Raw genomic sequence first — 19576 nt, forward strand, 5'->3', positions numbered from 1 at the left:
GGTCGTGGATACTTCCATTTCAATTTGTTTTATAATTTGACTTGCTTATTTTCACCCATGCAAGGATAGTTGAAATACTAATGAAAATATGCCAATGTTGTTTAATGGAGAAAGAAAACGCCAATTGAGAATCGAAGTCGACTTCTTTCCGTTGATATTATAGGAGGAAGAACATTAGCGTATTTTAAAGAAATACTCCTAAAACAATCAATACTCAGTTCACATAGCTAAAGTCTTAAAAAGCAATATAGAACGTGATCCCTATCTTTTCATTCTATTTTATTTTATTCGATATTTCCATGCTGTGATAAAAACGCCTGAAAAACGCTACTTGGTAGCTTTATACACTTCATAATTTCGTTAAGAGGAGAACATTTGGAGAAAAGATTTTATTTCATTTCCTTACAGCTAATTGGTATGGTGTGGTATTTGGAGGAGGCAACCGACAGCTGAGGTCATTTGCGCCCTGGGGGAAGGTTAGGTAGGGAAGGGTGGAGAGAAACCCGGCGTCGGCATCAGCCTGCTCTTAACGAAAGGCGCCAAGGGGACCACGGCTTAACATCCCATCCGACGGACGGAGTGTTGCGCTTGAAATGTCCTCCACACAACACTCAAGCAGGGATCGGGCAGTCTCTGAAAATTCTCTACCGCTGCCGGGATTTGAACCCGAGCCCGCCAGGTGGGAAGCCAACACTCTAGCCACCGCACCAACCCTATCCCCTACAGTTAATTTCTAATCTATTGTAATATAGATGTGGATGGGAGTAAATTTAGATAACTTCGAATTCATACAATTGGTACCTCGTTAAAATAGTTAATTTTGCGCCCACTGCACCTGTAGTCATACCTATTTAAACTATTTCTTGTGTGTATGGAGTATTATTTCCGAGTCCCAGAATGAATGATGTTGAGAAGAAAAAGTAGTATCTCCTCTCCATGAGATCGTAAATCTTCCTCACACCTACCACTGACTCAGATGAAACGCCCTTATCATTCTGCACTTCTAATCTTGGGCTGATTTCCCTGGAAATCTTTCACCTTGGAACTTAAATCGTACCTATTGTATCATTGCATAATTGCATTCCTGTGAAGCGGTATTACTCTACATCTACACAATACCCTGAGAGCGACGTCTAGGGTGTTTGGCAGGGGGTGATCAATCACCAGCATGCAGTAGGATCTCCACATAAATATTTCAAGCTAGTGATTACTAACCTGATTATGTATTAAGTGATAAAGTAAATAGATTCAATGCCCACTTTATATCTTCAGTATCATATTCTGGACTCAAAACAAATATTTTCAAGACATAAATTCGTTGCAAGTGGAAAATCCCCAGAACGATTCGTCTCAATTTAAGCATGTCAAAATAACGGAAGTATTTTCATGGATTTTTTTCGGAAGTATTTTCGTATTTTTTACAACAGGGAATAAGAACCGAATAGGAAAGGACGGGGATAAGGCATAAACTGTAAACGTATTTTGTAAACTCAAGTGTTAATTTCAGAATCTGAAATTTTGAACTTACACCTGGGTTGTTTTCAATTTAAGGCCACTGTGAAACGGACTTTAATTCTTCTGCCACTTGTTCAAACTCCTTCATTTTATTGCTATTTCCATTTGCACCAAGTGTTTAGATATGGCATCCGGTTCTTGAATCTATAATGAAATAGGAATTAAATTAATATAATTTGTTTCGCATCAGTATCAGTATTCAATGATCTAATATTTGAATCTACATTTGAAATAATGTCATTTTTATATCAATATGTATCAGAAATCATTAAAAATTTCCTAAATCATGACCATTGCCATTTACCCGAAAGAATCAAGTTTTTCCATTCCTAACCTAATGACCAAATTTTTAATCACCTATGTTCCCCCCCCCCCCCACATCCTGCATTTCTTTCTCTGAATTTCATCAATATAGGAAATCGACACTTTTTCGTCTTTTTCCTGCACTAATACACTTTTCTCGGCACATATATAACAAAGAAAATAAAGAGCAGGCCGAAACACATAAAAACGTAAATGAAAGTCACTTTTTCCCTTCACTCACTTATCACCCTCTCCCACTGAATCCATCGAAAAGCAGGTTTTTTGTTAATTCTTAACTAATTGTTTTGAATTTCCACTTTAACGAGCCAGTAAGGGTCTCCGGTGGTTTGAAGGCAAGAGAGTACTTCGAAAAAGACCAAGGAAAATTGGATTCAAGTCATGGAAATATCTAATTGCGGATCCGCCACTTTTTCCCGAATTAAATTTTCCTTCCTCTCAGCAACGCCTCGTTAATTTTTATTTATTACGTTGTCAACTGAGATTTAAAAAAATTGCTTTCGATAAAGTGATAAACAAATTTATCGAGGGATGGTAACAACAGAAAAGGAAGGTATCGAACAAAATATATGGAACAGGTAAAGAAAGATGTGAAAGAGGATAAATATGTTTCTTTGAAAAGATTAGCTTATAGGAGATGTGAGTGGAGAGCTGCGTCAAACCAATCTCTGATTAGTGAATATGATGAAAGTAATGAAACCTTTCTACCCAAGTAATGAAACTTTAAAATCTGTTTGGACCTTCACTATATACAGAATGAAAAAATTGCCATGCTTTGTTTAGGTAGATAGGAAATCAATGAAATCATGTCGCTTGTTATTTAAAAATTTCAATCTTAATACAATTTATACAATTACCATGGCAATTGTATAAATTGTATAAAATTTTGAAACAGGTTTATACAATTTTTTCATAGGGGAATGTTTTATATTTCATTTCTTTACTACGTTATTTATAATACTAGGTTTTGCTTTAGCGAGCCGGAGTTAAATATTGAAGCTTATATATATTTTTTTTTTAAATCACGAGATGTGGGTCCACATCTCGTGATTAAAAAAAAAATATATATATAATAAGGGGTCGTGAAGTATAAAGTTTGAATTGAAGCTTATATTTGTCGTAAGATGTCGTATTATAAAACCGTAGCAACCAATGTAAATATTTATTTACAGACGCTCTTCATAGGCAATTGTTATCATGATCAAGTTGTGGTATATTCATCCACATATAATTCTATCTTAGTGCAATTGAGAGAGGAACTGTGCTTTTTTACAGTTTTACACTTCAGGTGAGTAGAGACATATTTGTATTTGACTCTGATTTCTTTTGTTAAAAGCCTGCAAAAAGTTTTGAAAACAAAATTTGCTTCCAAATCACAATTTCCGTTTTGTTCCATACTTATTTTCAATGGTATTAAGTAAATTTATCCTTGTGACGACGTATGACTTCACCGGATATAATACTGTTAATTTGATCTCACGCAACTCTTTACTTATGTTCGAATCCTCGACGTACTTACTTAATTTTGCATCATTAATAATGTTTTCGTTTTTATGAAAATAATAATTCATCTTACGTGTCAACTAAGAGTGTGATAAAAAATCAATTCTGAAAGTTTACGGAAAGGGCATGGAAAAGATTTTAACCAGTATTCTTTTCAGTTTTATGAAATCAAAGTAGCCAATGTCTCTAATTCCTCAATTTTCTACGGTATCACACGCATTAGTCGTTTAGTTGCTTTTAGATTGCTAGTATTTGTCAATATGAGGAAGATGTTGTTGTGAAAATGAAATTATTCTTTTCACCGAATAGCCTAGTATTGGACAATTTTTTCATATTTTGATTCCATTAGTGACCATTGGCTGTTTGTGCTCAAAGCCTGAATATGAGGAGGAGACGGGGCAAACGGGGCGTTACCGCTGGCACAAACATTGCGAACATACCTGTGACGACGATTTTCCTGATATAGACGAAGATGTTGTCCAGGAAGGTAGGTATTCGTCCTTCGATGACCACAATGAAATAATCACAAAATTTAACTTTCATTCATTCGGCGCCTTTCCTGATCCAAAACCCTTTGTTTTATGAGCCAAAAGTAATATTACAGCTGTTTTGCTGAGATGTAGCTTCAGTTAACAAAATAATATATATCTAAAGGGCTGCGTATTTTCTGCTGATGTGCTAAGATCATTGTGTAATTCTCAATTTGCTTTTTTAGGTGCATTCTTAAATAATTCACTTTCATTCCATCACTGAGAGATAATGATCGATTGCTTTCTGACGCTTACTCTCCATTTCTGTCCAAATGATTCTTATATTGAAATAAGGGGAGAAAAATACCTCTGATAAAAATAAATAAAGAAAATTATGAGTACCTATTTATTCAAAATGAGTTTAAAATTAAATGTTTCAATGGAATGGCATCAGGTCCTCGAAATTATAAATTTCATTCTTCTGCTAGTTATAATTTTAAATAAACTCAAAAACAGTTTGATTCTAGCACAGTGAATGTGTTTAATTGGCACACAATTTTTTTATTCTTAGGAATTTTATGTTATTCTTTTCTTTACACTTGATGAATCCTCTGAAATTATATACCTGTTTTCATTATAGTGATTTACGACCAAACTTGAAGCCAAGAGAAAAATGAATCGGTCTCAAGACTCCCTCGATCCATTATGGACTTGCTTTCCTCTTCGGACATTTTCTTGGTAGGCAGTGTTTTCAATTGAGTGATCACCAGGTGGATAATATGAATATTAGAAGTTAATAGAAACAAATCGATGTAACAAATGTGCTGGTTTAATTGTCGTACAGGGTATTTCAGCTACTTTTGCCACTGATTAGAACATGAGTGAATGTATGGCAATGTATTTTGATCAGCATTATGATTTTGTAATAAATGTCTAGGATATCGAATATTATTTAAAGAAGTGAATTAAAATTCCAAATTATTGAAATAGGAAATGAAATATGGGTCAATTTTGACCCATATTGACCCATTTTTTTGGGATATTTCTTGTCTAAAGTTAATAATGAAATGTTACTCAGAGTTAAAATCCTGAACTTGATATGGAGAAACTACCTAGACCAAGCCACTGGTATAATAATATCACACATTCGAGTTTCTATGTGTGAGCTGCCTCTTTTTTTAATATATGTGAATTGCAGTGAGAAAAAGTTCCTCTCAACAGGGGATCAAACTACGGATTTGGCACAGAGCCTCAAAATTGTGTTAAATAAGCGCATGGCGGCAATATGTGATATTATTGTCATATAGTGAAGTCTGCCGCATGAAATATGAACTTCACCACCTTTCACGGCATTATTCAATAATAAAATAGTGTCGCTTTTTGAAAATGTTAACCTTGGGTGTTCGAAGGTTCCACATGGGATTTGAATCTGGATAGGCCATAAAGATCATACTGCTTCTCTATCTTAAAATTATTGTGATATTTTTGAAATTTTTGTCGATTCCAAAATTATTAAAGGGCCTTTCAGGATAAAATAGTGAAATCAGCCCAAATCCGATTGAAAGCAGACTGGTCCCACCAGGTATAGCGTGATGAACGTGCGTGAGCACATGAACCGTCAGGGGCCGAGTGAAGATGAGACAATTTTTGTAAACGTCTCCTTAAAAAAATGAGCATCTTCATCTTCTGAGGCCGCAACGCGAGTTGTTTTGCATCTTCAGGTCCTATTTAACTCAGCGACTTGTATATCCCTGAATGATAAATGGATCGTAGGCCCTTTGTCGTGTTCAATGTTCAGAAATTTTAAATCAATTTTTAATTATTTTGAATCAATTTTCAACTGAATATTAATGATGCTATTTGGAATCGATGTCTATCTAGAAACAACCCTTAGTCCTTCCTCATGGACTCCAACTGTTTTGTTTGTATTTATATTCTTGTTGTTGATGTCAAAACCACTCCTCTTGGAACCACTGAGTGGAAATTTTTCTTGGCAATTCATTCTCAATTTTAAAGCGTGATTTCATTCAATTAAAAGATACACCTAGCATATTTCAATTACTTAAACTCATACTTAAGTCTCCGTCGGCGTGGCTGATCCCGAACATTACAGCACGAGACGATTTTGCATGGGTTGTTGAGAAGAGATCCGTGTAATGGGACTCTAACAATGTATTTTGCCTTTTTTAGTGTGTTTGTCATTATTTTATGGAGCATTTCTGAAGTTTGTAGCGTATAAATTTTCTTGAGAAAATAAAATTCTCATTACCCAGAATATTTCGTAGATATGGAATATTTGTAGAAAGAATAGGTCTCCGTCAGGTATTTTAAGCTAATTTCGTAGTAATTGGTCCATTATGTGAAACGAATTTTCTCTTTTTTCATGGAAATTCGAAATGTCGAAAGACCGTTTCTCTTTCTTTCGAAGCTGAACCATAATAACTCGGCGGTGTGTGCCTGGTTGGGCGAAGATTTTTTTGGGATTTATTTTTTTCGTGAATTGGAATTGCCACTTTCACCCGTCCCCCGAGTTCATCAAAATGTCGAAAAGCAAAACAAAAGCGAATTCTGCTCTTGCGATTCATCACATCAAAAGGAAAACGTCCGCCGTCCTTTCCATGTGGAAAAATTGTTGGAACGGTGTGTTTTTTTGCTTTCCATCTGCTGTAATTTCGCTCTCCGTCTGAAACCCAACTCCGTCTGTCCACGAGGGCACCTGGTGACGCGAAATGAGACGGACTCGGGAAGAGGTATGCGGAGAATTTTTCGGCCGCGATTCCATCTACTCCAGATCCATGTAGCAACATAATGACTTTCGTCGCGTACCCTCAGCTGTCACAAGCATATTAAGGAAATGTTATATGCGCAAACTTTGCATTACAATGCACACTTCCAGCTCACTTTTTTTGGAATAGGTGAGTAAAATAATATATATAATAATGTTTTTACATATTACATATCTTTACAATACCTTTCTTCAGTATAAATTAAATGCGATTCAAATATCTGGTTCAGTGATCGAACAAAACATTATTCTATAAAAAGATAAATGCCTTAAAAATGAATGAGGAACGGTTTAGTCAGTGCTAGTGGATAGGATACTCAAACATCTCCAAACAGCTTCAATATCCAATATAATGCGCAATCAAATCTTAGAATCTTTAAAAAGTTAAAACAATCATTGAAAAATATGATCGTAGGTTCAGCATGCTAATTTCACGCTAACTAGCTAATGTTCGAGCCAAAAAATAAATATTTGCTATACATATACAATAGCTCTTAACAAGTCTACAATTAGCTTGCAGTTATACATTTGGAACAGATGATTGTCCTGAACTTAAGGGGATTTTGGTAATACGGTGTTGAATAATCGTCTTTATAATTCTAAATAAGCGAAGCAGGGTTAGATTGTAAGGGAAGAAAGAGCAAAAATGAATCGCTTGCTGGGTGGCCGACGCGAGAGCAGCCATTGTTCTTTTGTGAGTGAGTTGAGAGACGCCTTGTGAGGTCGACATCATCGAGTGAGTACATGAGCACAGTGAGAATGCACAAAAGAGGGAGATGGGATGAGCAAGGGTTGGATGACGGCTCAGACGGTAGCACATGGAACTCGTGGCTCTCGTAAAACAAGCGGAAACGCGTCGCAGTGACCGAGTAGCAATCTGGCCCGCTTGATCACTTCACCCATGCACGTTTAACGGAAGCCGGTGCTGGCTTTTTAGTAGCTAATACAGTTGTCCTTACGTATCCATGGTGATTGGTGAACCGGTCGTAAACGACCAAGTCAGCTTCAATTGGCTAATGAGCTTGTTTTTACGCTCCTGTATTTTCAATTTGGGTAGATATCGAAATCGATTACTCATTCGACGAAGATAAACCCAATCAATCTCATCTAATATGTAAAATTCTCGTGACACAGTTTTTTGCAGACAAACTCCTCCAAAACGGCTGAACCGATTCATAAGAAATTTTATCTATGTATTCAGTAGATATGAAAATAGGATATAAGCTACTTTTCCTTATTTAGCAGGGCCCATGAGGCCCTCGAATGGGCACTGAATCATTTCCATAAGCAATACATGTAAAGTTCGTCATAAATGTTTGCACACCTTATTTCTTTTGCATTTGTGAATTAGTGAAAACGGTCACATTTAATTGAAATATATACCATTGGAAAAAAATAAATGCACATTCTTATCCTTAAAATCATTTTCGCTGTCCACGCGATTTACGATGAAATTTGAAAAACAATACATAAAATGCTGAAATGTTAGCGATTTTGGCATACGATGACGACCGTCAGCATTGTTTATGCAGTTTGACATCTCTTCTATCGATGCAGTTTGCGATACCAGCAATGCTTTAAATTATCCACCTCAGTTTTTGATTTTATCGTATTTGCCAGGCATGCTATCGCGCCGTTTAGAAAGTTGAATTTCTAGTTGATTATGCTTCGTAATTTGAACCCTCCACGGCTGTGCAATGGCACGCAATTATTCATTCAAAATTGATAAAAAACGTTGTCGAACATTTTGAACTGAAAGCTCTAAGGAGAACGTGTATTACTACCACGAATCCCTATTATCCGATACATGTGCCAATTGAATTCAAACGCGTTCATTTTCCTGTTAGATTCGCGATGACAGCCAATAAGTCTCCAGGCCAAATGATGTCTGTTTGCGGCTTAGATTTGAGTACAACGTGTTCTTCACACGGACAATTATACCTTGCATTCTCTCGCGAGGTTAAACCATCCAGTTTGTTTGTCTTGACTCACTTAAAATATCTTACACTCCATTTCACTAAGAGGCTAATAATGTTTCTTTTTTGTCGTAATTTGTGATACAGATGCAATTTGAAATTTATTAATAAAGATAATGAAAGTAAAATGAATTAAAAAAATGAATGTTTGTTGTTTTATTATTTTTATAGGTCGTCATCGTTCAAATTTCTTTTTCAGTCGTATACCACATCCCCACACACAATTAGTCAGTTATTTATTATTGGAATACCAAAATATTGACTAAATAGGAGTATAAAGTGATAGCAAAACATTGCTATTGAATTGCGTGAATTTCAGCACAATGAGTATTTATTTTTAAGTCTACTTATCGAGAATACAATCGAAATTTTTACTTAACCTCACTATCTTAAAAATACTTTAATCATGAGAATTTTTATACTAATAAAGTAAACCTGTAGCTCAAAAAACAAAGCTCGTGTGCTTTAAAAAAAGGGTAGTAATTTTTTTCGGATAGTTATAAGCAGACCATTATGATACATCATTTGTTTTCAAAGAAAAGGAACTTACTCATTAAGGAATACTTTCTATCTACCATTGGCCAAACGTGAAAGTTGAGTAAGAGGGCCTTATTTTTGCCTTGTTGTCACAAAATCCCTCACCAGTGATCATCGTGGCAAACTCTTTATTTCGCGTAGAAACTGGCTCAAGAGTTTTGGAGCCAGTTTGTCTTATCTTGATGTGTGAGTATTTGTGTCTTATCTTGATGTGTGCGCTGTGTTCCTCGTGGAACAGATATAATGTAGTTGAAAAACTTCCTTCCCATCTGTAAGATGCGAGGGGCAATGAAAAGTAAGGTCTCCAATTTTTTTTCATACTGTCTTAGATTTTTTTCCAATGCATTTTACGTGGTGAGAAATCTTTGACTTTCAACTATTTTTCTAAGTAGTCACCCTGTCGCTCTATGAGTTTCCGCATCCGTGAAACGAACTTTTGCACTCCCTCCTCGAACCAGCTTCCCGTAGGCAGGTAAGAACCGTTTCTTCAATGTCGTCGTCGTTCGCGAATTTTCGCCCTCTTAAATGTTTTTTTAGGGCCGGAAAGTGGTGATTTTCTCAGGGAGCGATTGGTGGACAGTAAGGTGGGCGATCAGTAACCTTCCATCCAAATTACTCGATGAGTGACGATCTTTTGAGGGCCACATTCTTGTCCCTTGTGGGCACTACGCCTTGTCCTGGTGCAATTAAACGCCTTTTATCAACCTGTCTCATCTTTTGCTCTGAATGGCCCTTTGAAGTCTCCTCAGGGTCTCCTTGTGCATAGCGTAGTTGATTTTTGTATCCTTGGCCATGAAATCGGCCAGCAGGACACATTTTCTGTCCAAAAGACAGTAGTCGTATTCTTGTCCACTGATTTGAATTCCACTGTTCGTCATGAACGTTGAGGCGGCAAGCAGTAAATTTGCTGCTCCACTTCTGCACGTTTTTCAAGCCTATGCACTTTGGACAACACACTTCTTCCAATTGGCGATGAATTTCAATCTTAAATTTGATTGATGATTCGATTGATGAACATTGGTGATTCGAACAATAGGGTGGTTTCCTATTATTTTTTTATTGCCTAAATCGAAAGATTGTTACTCCTGGAGTGCGCATTTCACGCTCTTAGATTTTCGAATGACGATATCTATTTCCCGCGATTAAATGAAAGGTGAAAATTTTCAAGCGCGCGAAAACGCGACGGTTAAGTAGGAATGATGGGAAAAGTCCGTGCGACGTATTTCTGGTTCCCGCTGCGGCCCTGTGAGGTGACCTTGAGGCGAGACGAGCGCTGATACGACGCAGGCTGCTAGCAGGTAGCTGAGTACCCTGCTAGCAGGTAGCGCTTGGCTTAATTATTGATTATTAATACCTAATCAAACGAAGGAAAGTTTCCGACCTTAGACAATTTTAATAAGTGATTATTAAGAGATGTTTCCCTGAGCTCTATGCCTAATGCATGCATTGGTAATCTCGGACGATGTAAAACTCCTATCCTCTCGTGTAGAAACTAGGTCCCTGTGACCTCACGTGGAGTGGAATCATATGGGCGCCAATCAGGCTTTTTCAAATGAGGTTAAAATTGGCCATTAACATTCGTTTGAACTGGGATTTGTTAAACCAAATAATATGTATATTATGAAAACCGTAATGGTGGGTAACGAATAGTAATCAATGCATATCGTTTTCTTTGATGAAGGAAACTACCTATTGGAGATAAATTTCAATCGGAGAAACCATCCTCGCATGCAGAAACTTAGTGGCAAACCACAGTTTACACTTGTCGGGAGGAGCAATCGGGACGCCCATCGCGAATGGCTGCTGCGCCGATAATTATCACGCTAATGAGAAACTGTTTATGATGCGGCAAGGGGGAAGAACCAATAAATACGACATGGTGGCTAGATTTTGCGTAGTTCTGCATGCTGCGACGCGACTGTGGCTTTGGAGACCTTACTTTTCATATGACCCTCGTATGCATGCGCGCTAGGATAATGGAAGGTTTGCAGTTCTAAATGAAGACAAGTGTCAACAACTAAAGCGAATTTGTGAGACAAGGCTTCCATTGTAAGGGTTAGGGTGGGTTGTCATCTCCTGTAATCTCCTTAAAAGGGGAAAGTCTCAAAAGAGTGGGTGGGAGCAGGCATTTCCCCAAGAAGTGACGGAGGGCGCAGGATTGGGAAAAGAAGAGGGCGATGGGTGATAACTGCTTGTTGCGGGGGCTTATTTGCGATGCCACGGCCGCGAAATCATTATTAAGAAACATGGAGATTTTACTCAATGCAGTTTTTTCACTCGAAAATAAGCGAAGCATACGAATACGCGCCATTTCGGCTTCATGGGTGAATCGTTTTGTTTGTAATTGATGTTAAAGCTGAATTGGTGAGAGCGGTGTTTTATTAATTCGCCTGGTTAAAGTGCTATGTGATTATGGTGAATATTTCAAGTCAACATCATTAGATCATCAAGTCAGTCAATTTTACAACATTTAAACTTCTTACCTAAATAGTTAAACTACTTAACTTTCCCCCTGATATCATAAGTGCGAGGCATAAAGGTCAGGTATCGTAATTAGGGTTCAATAGAAGTAATGAAGTTATTTGACGCATTAATGGGATGACATCCATTCCACTAATATAAAACTTGTTTAGGTACTCAAATTGATACATGTTATGAGAGAAAAAGTTTGAATACGGTAGTAACCATATTATATATTTCTTTTTTAAATACTTTAATTGGAGTATTCGAGCTCTATTGTTAAATTATTACGGTTACATTTCCTCTGAATTTGTCTAAATTTTTAAAAGTCAAATGGACAATTTCCTTCCTTGGGTTGTTCGAGGCACTGTTATGGCATGTCTTCTTTTACTCACTCACCGACAGTATCGCCATCCGACTACGAAGGAGAAATTTCAGTAATCAGTTACCTCTATGTGTGGCCAGAAATATGAGAAAATTATGCATACCTCACGCATTCTTTGGATCTAATAAAAACGGAATTTCGCGAGGGCTTTCTTTCGAGTAACTCTATATCCAGGTTACTGAAATCTATGCATACGTTTCAACTCGAAAAGCGACAGGCGTTGATGGGAATAAAATCGGCAGTGAACGAATCGCATTTCTGTGGGGAATTCCGCCCTCGGAAGTGAAGCAATCAAGACCGATGAAGTCCGCTCGGAATTAGAAGAGGCCGCATTGAATCGGAGGTACTCCACTCCATCTGCTGATGATCTGACACATGCCTTCCCCTCCACCACCCACCTCGCCTCGCCACATGCATCCGTTCGTCCCCGCAGTCACTGAATCCGTGTGTCGCCCACCGAAATTTGAGGTACATTCACCTTTTTTATTCCCAGCAGTAGTCCCGCGGAACTTCACTCGATGTCGGAAAACACAAACAAAAGCGAAGCGCCCACCGCCGATTGGCTGCCTGTCATTTCCCCTCAGCCCCTTTCCTCACCCCCTTCCTCTGCCATCACCCACAACGGGAACCCCGAAAATTATTCCTCCAACCAATCACAACCCTGCTTGGATGCCTTTTGCTTAAATGCTGGTGCACAAATCTAAAGAGAAATCTAAGTCACATCGGTCTCAGCCATTGGTGAAAATTTATTTTTTTGTGAACTGCATGGAAGTTTGTGTGGAAAATTTTCAAGGAATCCAAGCAGAGATAATGTAAACTTGGACTCAGTTATTCAGGGCATTGCTAACGATTTTCAACAGATTTTTCGGTTCAGGGTAGTTTTGTGGGCCCCACTTGAACCCAGGTACAGAACAGACCCAAGACAAATTCGAGCGCGACGCTCACTCTAACCTTTCCTCGAGCTCCGAGAGATGCATTTGCATGGTTTTACGATAAGAAGTAAGTATATTTTCGAAAAATGTAATCTAACCTCGTTACCACTCAGCGAAGCTTTGCAGCTGTCATCCTGAAGAAATCAGTTAGTGCATTACCAAATATTTCACTGGATTACTAAAGACGACCTTAAGAGCAACTTCCATAAATATCTCCACAATCGCAACCAGAAAGTTTTTTGGGCGGAAATGGGTTAATATTTACTCAAATCATGCCCATTTTACTATAACTGATTGAGCAAAAAGTAATTTTTGGATGAATTTTTAAAATATTCTCTTTTGTCCAACAACAAAACATTGTTGTTTCTGAGGATGAGTGCTGCCTGCGTGGTGTGGAATCACCTCGTGTCACACACCCTTAGGGGTGGCATGCAGATATGTAGAGGGGTTATATTGGGCTATCCGAATTGGAATACCACCACGTCGTTGTCAACCGCACCGTCAACTACGTGAGGCCAGGGGAAGAGCTGACGCTCACTCAAAATGTGGAGAATTTTTGGTCGACTTTGAATAGAGATATGCAGAGAAGAATGAGGAGAATATGTGTAGAGTTCTTCGAGGCACCATTAAGTGGAATATGTCCAGAGGAGTAGGCACTATTCAAAGGGAAATTTATTCGCTGATTTTTTATAGCACTGACGTACTTTTACCCGAATTTGTGGAATGAAAACTCAGCTGACAAGTTGCTTAGTCGGCCATGTGTTTGACAGCGCTTCCTGATGCATGAATCGTACGTAACTGGCAATGCCGTTTTCAGGGCTACCGTAACTATTGGTTTGATTAGCTTCATTATGAATGGTCATTCACATTTGTACTATCGGTATACTTGAGAGCACTCATGGCTATTCAAGTTTGGTTCTCAACAAACTTTTTACCCAACGAACTGTGACATTCTCAAATTTTAAAGTTTTTCACACAGAATCCAGTTACTTTTGCGGAAGAATTTATCATATGGGCAGCATTCCAGACACTTGACAGAGTACTACACTAAGCGGATATGATGTCATTGTGTGACAGCAGAGTTGATCACTTCCTCGTGAGACCAAACGGATGTTAAACGTGTTTTTTATACGTGTTAACGTTTGACGCATAATCAAAATATAGGACAACTCATTGAGCGCGCTTTTCCCAACAAATGAAGTATTTTTCCATATTATTCTACCATGACAGCTATAATAGGAATTTTTCTAACGAAAAAAGTTTATTTTTACCGAATTTTAGGCATTTTTCCCGATTTTTCGTTTCGTTTTGGCACTTTTAACTTGCTTCATTATATTCTTCAAGTAAAAATACATGTTGTGATAAATTTCAGTTACAATCTCATTTGATACGAAGGCAACACACGTGCGGGTATCACTTAAGTTGATTGCTGATTATTATTTACGGAGATAGCCGCAATAAATTCATTTCATCCCCAATTTAGCTCTCTACTTATTACAGCATTTGAGACAAATTAAAATGGAATTTGGCGTTTCAGATAATGAACGGTGTCTAGAATAAATAATGAGGCTGATCTAGGATTGTCTGTTTTCTCCCTACAGCATCGAAGAGCCTGATAGTCAATAGTATATACCTACTTATTTTGATTAATTCAGAATTAATTATTTGGAGTGCGCAACAATTATGCCTCCCGTCATCTGTGGGAGAGGGCAGCAGCTCTTCTTCATATGGGTGAAGGTGGAGACCACGGTGGTCGCTATGGTGACACTCATTTCACTTCAGGCGCGGTAACATTTACTTTATCGGCTGTAGTACTGCGATGTGGAAGGCAAGGGGAAACCACCACAAGATTATCCCGAGCAGATACAGGCATGATTGCCTGATAAAAACAATCGTAGGAGGACAAGTGGAAGGAAAGAAGGGTATGGGACGGCCGGCCGCCGGCAAGGGCCGCGGCCCCGAATGAATTGAAAAGGACAGGTTATAAATGATGTAAAAGAGAAGAAATATGTCGCTATGAAAAGGTTAGCGGATAGGAGATAAATATAGAGCTTCTTCAAACCATGATAAAGATTGTTGAGAAGTTCTTCAAACACAAATCGGAATTTCTCCACTGCAATTAGCTACTACTACTAGGTACTACTAATATATGTGTTCATCACAGCGGATATTTGACCGACCCCTGAGAATTATATCCGATTTGCAAGCAGTTTTTGGCATATTCTAACTCATAGAATATTCTAACACTTCGTGTTCTTTTACCAACTAGTAGTTTTATTTGCACGTTCGTGCCTTTATCTCTCTCCTAGTTTTTGGTCTGACCGCGTGCCGATGCCCTGAGTTCTTGGCCTGGGTCCGAACGTGTGTCTGATCAAGACTCGGTTACTCTTATCTATAATAGAGGAATACTACATTGGAATAGTTTTTCCCGATAGTTTTTATCGAGTAATTTCGATGATTGAAGATAGATTTAAAGAAAAATCTTCCAATTGAATTCTTTCAAATGAATCCGTCTTATTGTAATTTATAATGAGTTATCTCTAGAACTGTGCGGGTTCACTTATTTTCATGATATATTTATCACTCCGTTTTTTTCAATTCATGCCGATCATAGTAAAAACTGAAATTCCTTATCCTTTTCCATATTGCAACATTTCTTAAATTTCTTAACTACATTTAATGAGTATATAATGGCAGTGCCCAAATGTTTTTTGGTAATCCCCAGACATAAACAAAACGTCTGTGCTCTTCAATTCTATACAGAACATTTGATATTATGATTATTCAATTGACATTGGCGTGACTTGGTGGAATGATTAGATGAAGTGGTAGTGTAAAAAACCTTCTCTTCCGCAAACTTTTATTTTCTGTTGAATAGTTTCAACGGCTAAAGCGTCATCCTCAGAACAAACAGACGGACTAATTATATCGCCTCTCCTTCCCCAGATTTTATACATTTATGTTTTGACCCTCCCTCAAACCTCCCCCCCTTCCCTCATCTGCTCTTCCTCCCCCCTACCGTTGTCGGATATATAAGGCTCTACATTGTAAGTGCTCCTTCTGTTTGTCTTGATAATTACGCTATATCCGTCGAAACCAAATGACAGCAAATAAAAGTTTGTGGAACAGTACTGGGTTTTTTGCTTCACGATGAATTATGAATACTGTTTGGAATAACATTTTTTTTAATATCACGGATATTAAAACTTGGATAACTAAGCAGCGCACAGTGGGCGGAAATCGGAAAAAGCCGGACAAAATTACAAAATGGCTTTTTTTGAGTTATAAACTTGAAACTTCGCAGGTATACTCAAAAATGATTGCAATTTATTGATATGTACTTCATTTGACATAGATCTTACCCGTTACTGAGATACAGAGGCTCAAACGTGAGCAAATTTCCATAAAAACGCCCGTCTTCAATTTTCCCTGAAAATCTTCCAAAGTAAGTGAATGGTGAAGTTATGGGTGGATTCTTGCCGAATAAAAAACCACATAATCTGTTAGCATGGTGTTTTTTCTTTAATTTACCGTAATCTTAAAGAATACAGCCCATAAATTCTTACCGTGTAGTAACAAAATGGCGGATACTGTTTTTCGACGAAGTTTTACATTTAGGTAGAGTTTCAAATAGGTTTTCGGCAAGGTCACGCAGAGTAACTTATATGAGAGCATTGTTTGAAGATTTCTTGAGGTTTTTATGCAGTTTTATTTGAAATAAGTTTGCGTCGCCGGAAATTACATTGATTTTTCGATCGCGCGGCAGGGTTCTTCTTCGCGCGTCGGGAGTTGGATTAGCCGCGCCGCGGTAAGGTTATTGAAGCTGTATGGGTTTTAACGCTCAACATTCACCGTTTTTATGTTTTGCTTCAAGACACCGATTCTCAAATGGTCTATGGTGAAGACAGTGGAGGTTTTTCATGCGATGTACTTGCACGTTTCATCGAAGTTCATTTCGTTATCTTTGGATACGATCGAAGACCATGCTTCTATTAAAAGCGTTCAAACCTCGACAAAGTGAGTTGTTTTCCTGGGACTCATACAAAAAGACCTACCAGAAAGATACCAGCTGAGACCCTTATACCTTCTTCAATCACCGATACCTGACCCTCAGGATTCTAATTTCGAAAACGGTCGTTTTATGACACCCTGGAGCGGAGCCCATGGCCGCCTTAACGGAGGTATTTCCATGGGAACTTCTAGCTTTTTTAAAATGTGCATCATACCCTCAGTTCTACTTTGACATACAGATTACCATGTCTTTACACGTTTACCATACGTTCCTCCTCGTGTACGCATTAGGGCATTGGATAACCATAGGTTCGACAAATTTATTATTTCTAAATTTTACATAGGCTCCATCCGCCATTCCATAGAAAATGCCACCTCACATTATTACATGACTTGATATCTACAAAATAATATTGGAATTGGTAAAAAAGTCATTCACTCGGTAAAAAATATTTGCTCCATTATTTATCGCGGAGGCTGAATTTAAGACAAGGCCCTGATGCTCTGAAATTTCTCAATGACTTCCTGACAAAACGCATCCTATGGCCATACCTTAAGAAATGGGTAGATAGTTCTCGAAATAATGAACGATTTTTGTGTCGATACAAAAGTTGGCTCGCTGACTCTATAACGTTTCCAGAATTTGTTATGCATCACTTTCCGGATACTTCAACGACAGCCGGTTGAGTATTGTATTTTTGTAAAAATCTATTCCTCTCAAATTGATTGACTAAATAAAATTCCCCCTGTAGCTCTAGGGCGGCCAAAAAATGTCGCACCTAATGTGTTAGATCACGCAGAAGAAAATTAAAACTTTAAAAACTACTGCTACTACTGCTGAGCTTGCTCTCGCGGCATCTGTAAGTTTGAGAGAGAGGGGAGACACTGCAGCAGCTCACCTAATTGCAGGAATAACAACTACGACCCCTACTCGGGCTAAGAGAGTTCTTTCAAAGTGGAGGACGAGTGAAAAGGTCCACCCTGAGATGAGTCCACACTGTTATTCATGATTGCCTCTGATTTGACCAAGAGTCGATATCGGTCTTTTCGTAGGACAGCTCTGAGCCATGGACACGAATTGTATCCCAATTATGATAGAATAGCGATAGCAAAAAAAAGGCAGCTTATAACGAAGGAATTAAAATAACTGAGACCATGTGCGAAGTAAACCTTCAAGCACCACTGAACCACACCATATTGGGAACAATAGCCTGCTTAGCCACCACTTCCACCTCCCAAGGATTAAAAGGTGGGGTGAACTACAGATTAATCTCTAAGTACGGTTTTGATGGAAGTTCGGGCCACTCTCAATATAAGCAAATGTGGCAACAAGTGGATGCTTCAGATAAATTCCTAGTCATGAGTTCCCTTGTATCTCTTAGTTTGATTAAAAAGCAGCAGGTAACAAAGGCGCTACAGGTAACGACTGAAGTTTCCACTTTCTCTTGGTTAATTACATTTATCTCTAAACTTTAGATAAAGAATTTAAATTGCATCGGAGGCTCTTCTCACATATAGGCTCTACAATTTTAGATGACACTATCTGGGAAAATCCACTGCCGACGTCGACACGATTTTGTCATCCCATCCGCTTTAGGTGAAAAAAAGAGACAAAAGAAGTTACAAAGTCAGAAAGACATTACCTATATCGAAAGGCAGGTGGATGGCCTTAATGATTTCAACTCTGGATTTTACACGATCAAGTTCTGTTTACTACTGACAATGATCAACGGAAAAGTAATGCCTACATTGCTTACCTTATTTTCCTAATTTTTTCTTAATCTTAAAACCCATATAATTTATTATCCTACAGGGAAGTATAGTCATTTCGAAATTAAGAATAAAGATAGTTTTTAGTTTGCAACACACTGAAGGACAGCTGAATCATGGGGTTCTAAATCTTCGGTGCAATAGCGTCGGGTATGAATAACTTAGGAGATGTAAAATATCGTTCACCTGATATCGATAAATATTCTGTTGGTTTGTGTACGCTGCACTGCCACATATGATTTTCTGAATGCATATTGGATATGTCGTATCGATTGGAATTTAAACAGTGGCATTTGATAATTTAAATTTTAATTTATTTTAGTTAGGAAAGGAATGATAAGAAAATTTTCAGCTAAAATTGATAATATAAGTTAAAATAACTATTTTGAAAAAGATGTTCGGGGATTTATTCAAAAACGTACTTACAGGCAAGTGGAAGTTTGAAATTTCTACGCTCCACACGCAAATTAAAATCACTTTCACAAATTCTGCGCACTCAAGAGAACTTAACTTTCCTTCACCACAGTCAAAGTAGAACTGAGGGTATGATACACGTTTAAAAAAATCTAGAAGTTCCCGTGGAATTGTCTACCTAAACTACCCTGTCATCATCGTATCTGCTTCAACAACTTTCTAGTGCTTACTGTAGGTGCAGAACATGAGATTGTCACGCGATCCATAATTTTCGTCCATAAAATTTTGATTATTTAGTTGCCATCAGTAATCTATTTTCATGGTTGGTAATGTTAAGTCACTGAACACTGCATTATTAGCCATCTTCTTGAACATTATTCTCTTCATCTCAAGAGTAAAACATTAGATTTAATGACGCTTTTTGCAGTTCGTTATTTGTTCAATTTGCCGACTTGGGTGGCGGCGGGGTAAAATGCTCGCCTGTCAAAGAAGTGTCG

General features: G+C 37.9%; 1 long non-coding RNA gene across 1 annotated transcript; it reads left to right on the forward strand.

The window, feature by feature from the left end:
- Positions 1-3004: 3004 nt before the first annotated feature.
- Positions 3005-4755, forward strand: LOC124156937. Its single transcript, XR_006864449.1, has 3 exons — positions 3005-3124; positions 3689-3826; positions 4450-4755. It is a non-coding gene; the product is annotated as an uncharacterized LOC124156937 (long non-coding RNA).
- The last annotated feature ends 14821 nt before the right edge of the window (positions 4756-19576 follow it).

This window comes from Ischnura elegans, chromosome 4, assembly GCF_921293095.1.
Source record: "Ischnura elegans chromosome 4, ioIscEleg1.1, whole genome shotgun sequence".
Taxonomy (NCBI): Eukaryota; Metazoa; Arthropoda; class Insecta; order Odonata; family Coenagrionidae; genus Ischnura; species Ischnura elegans.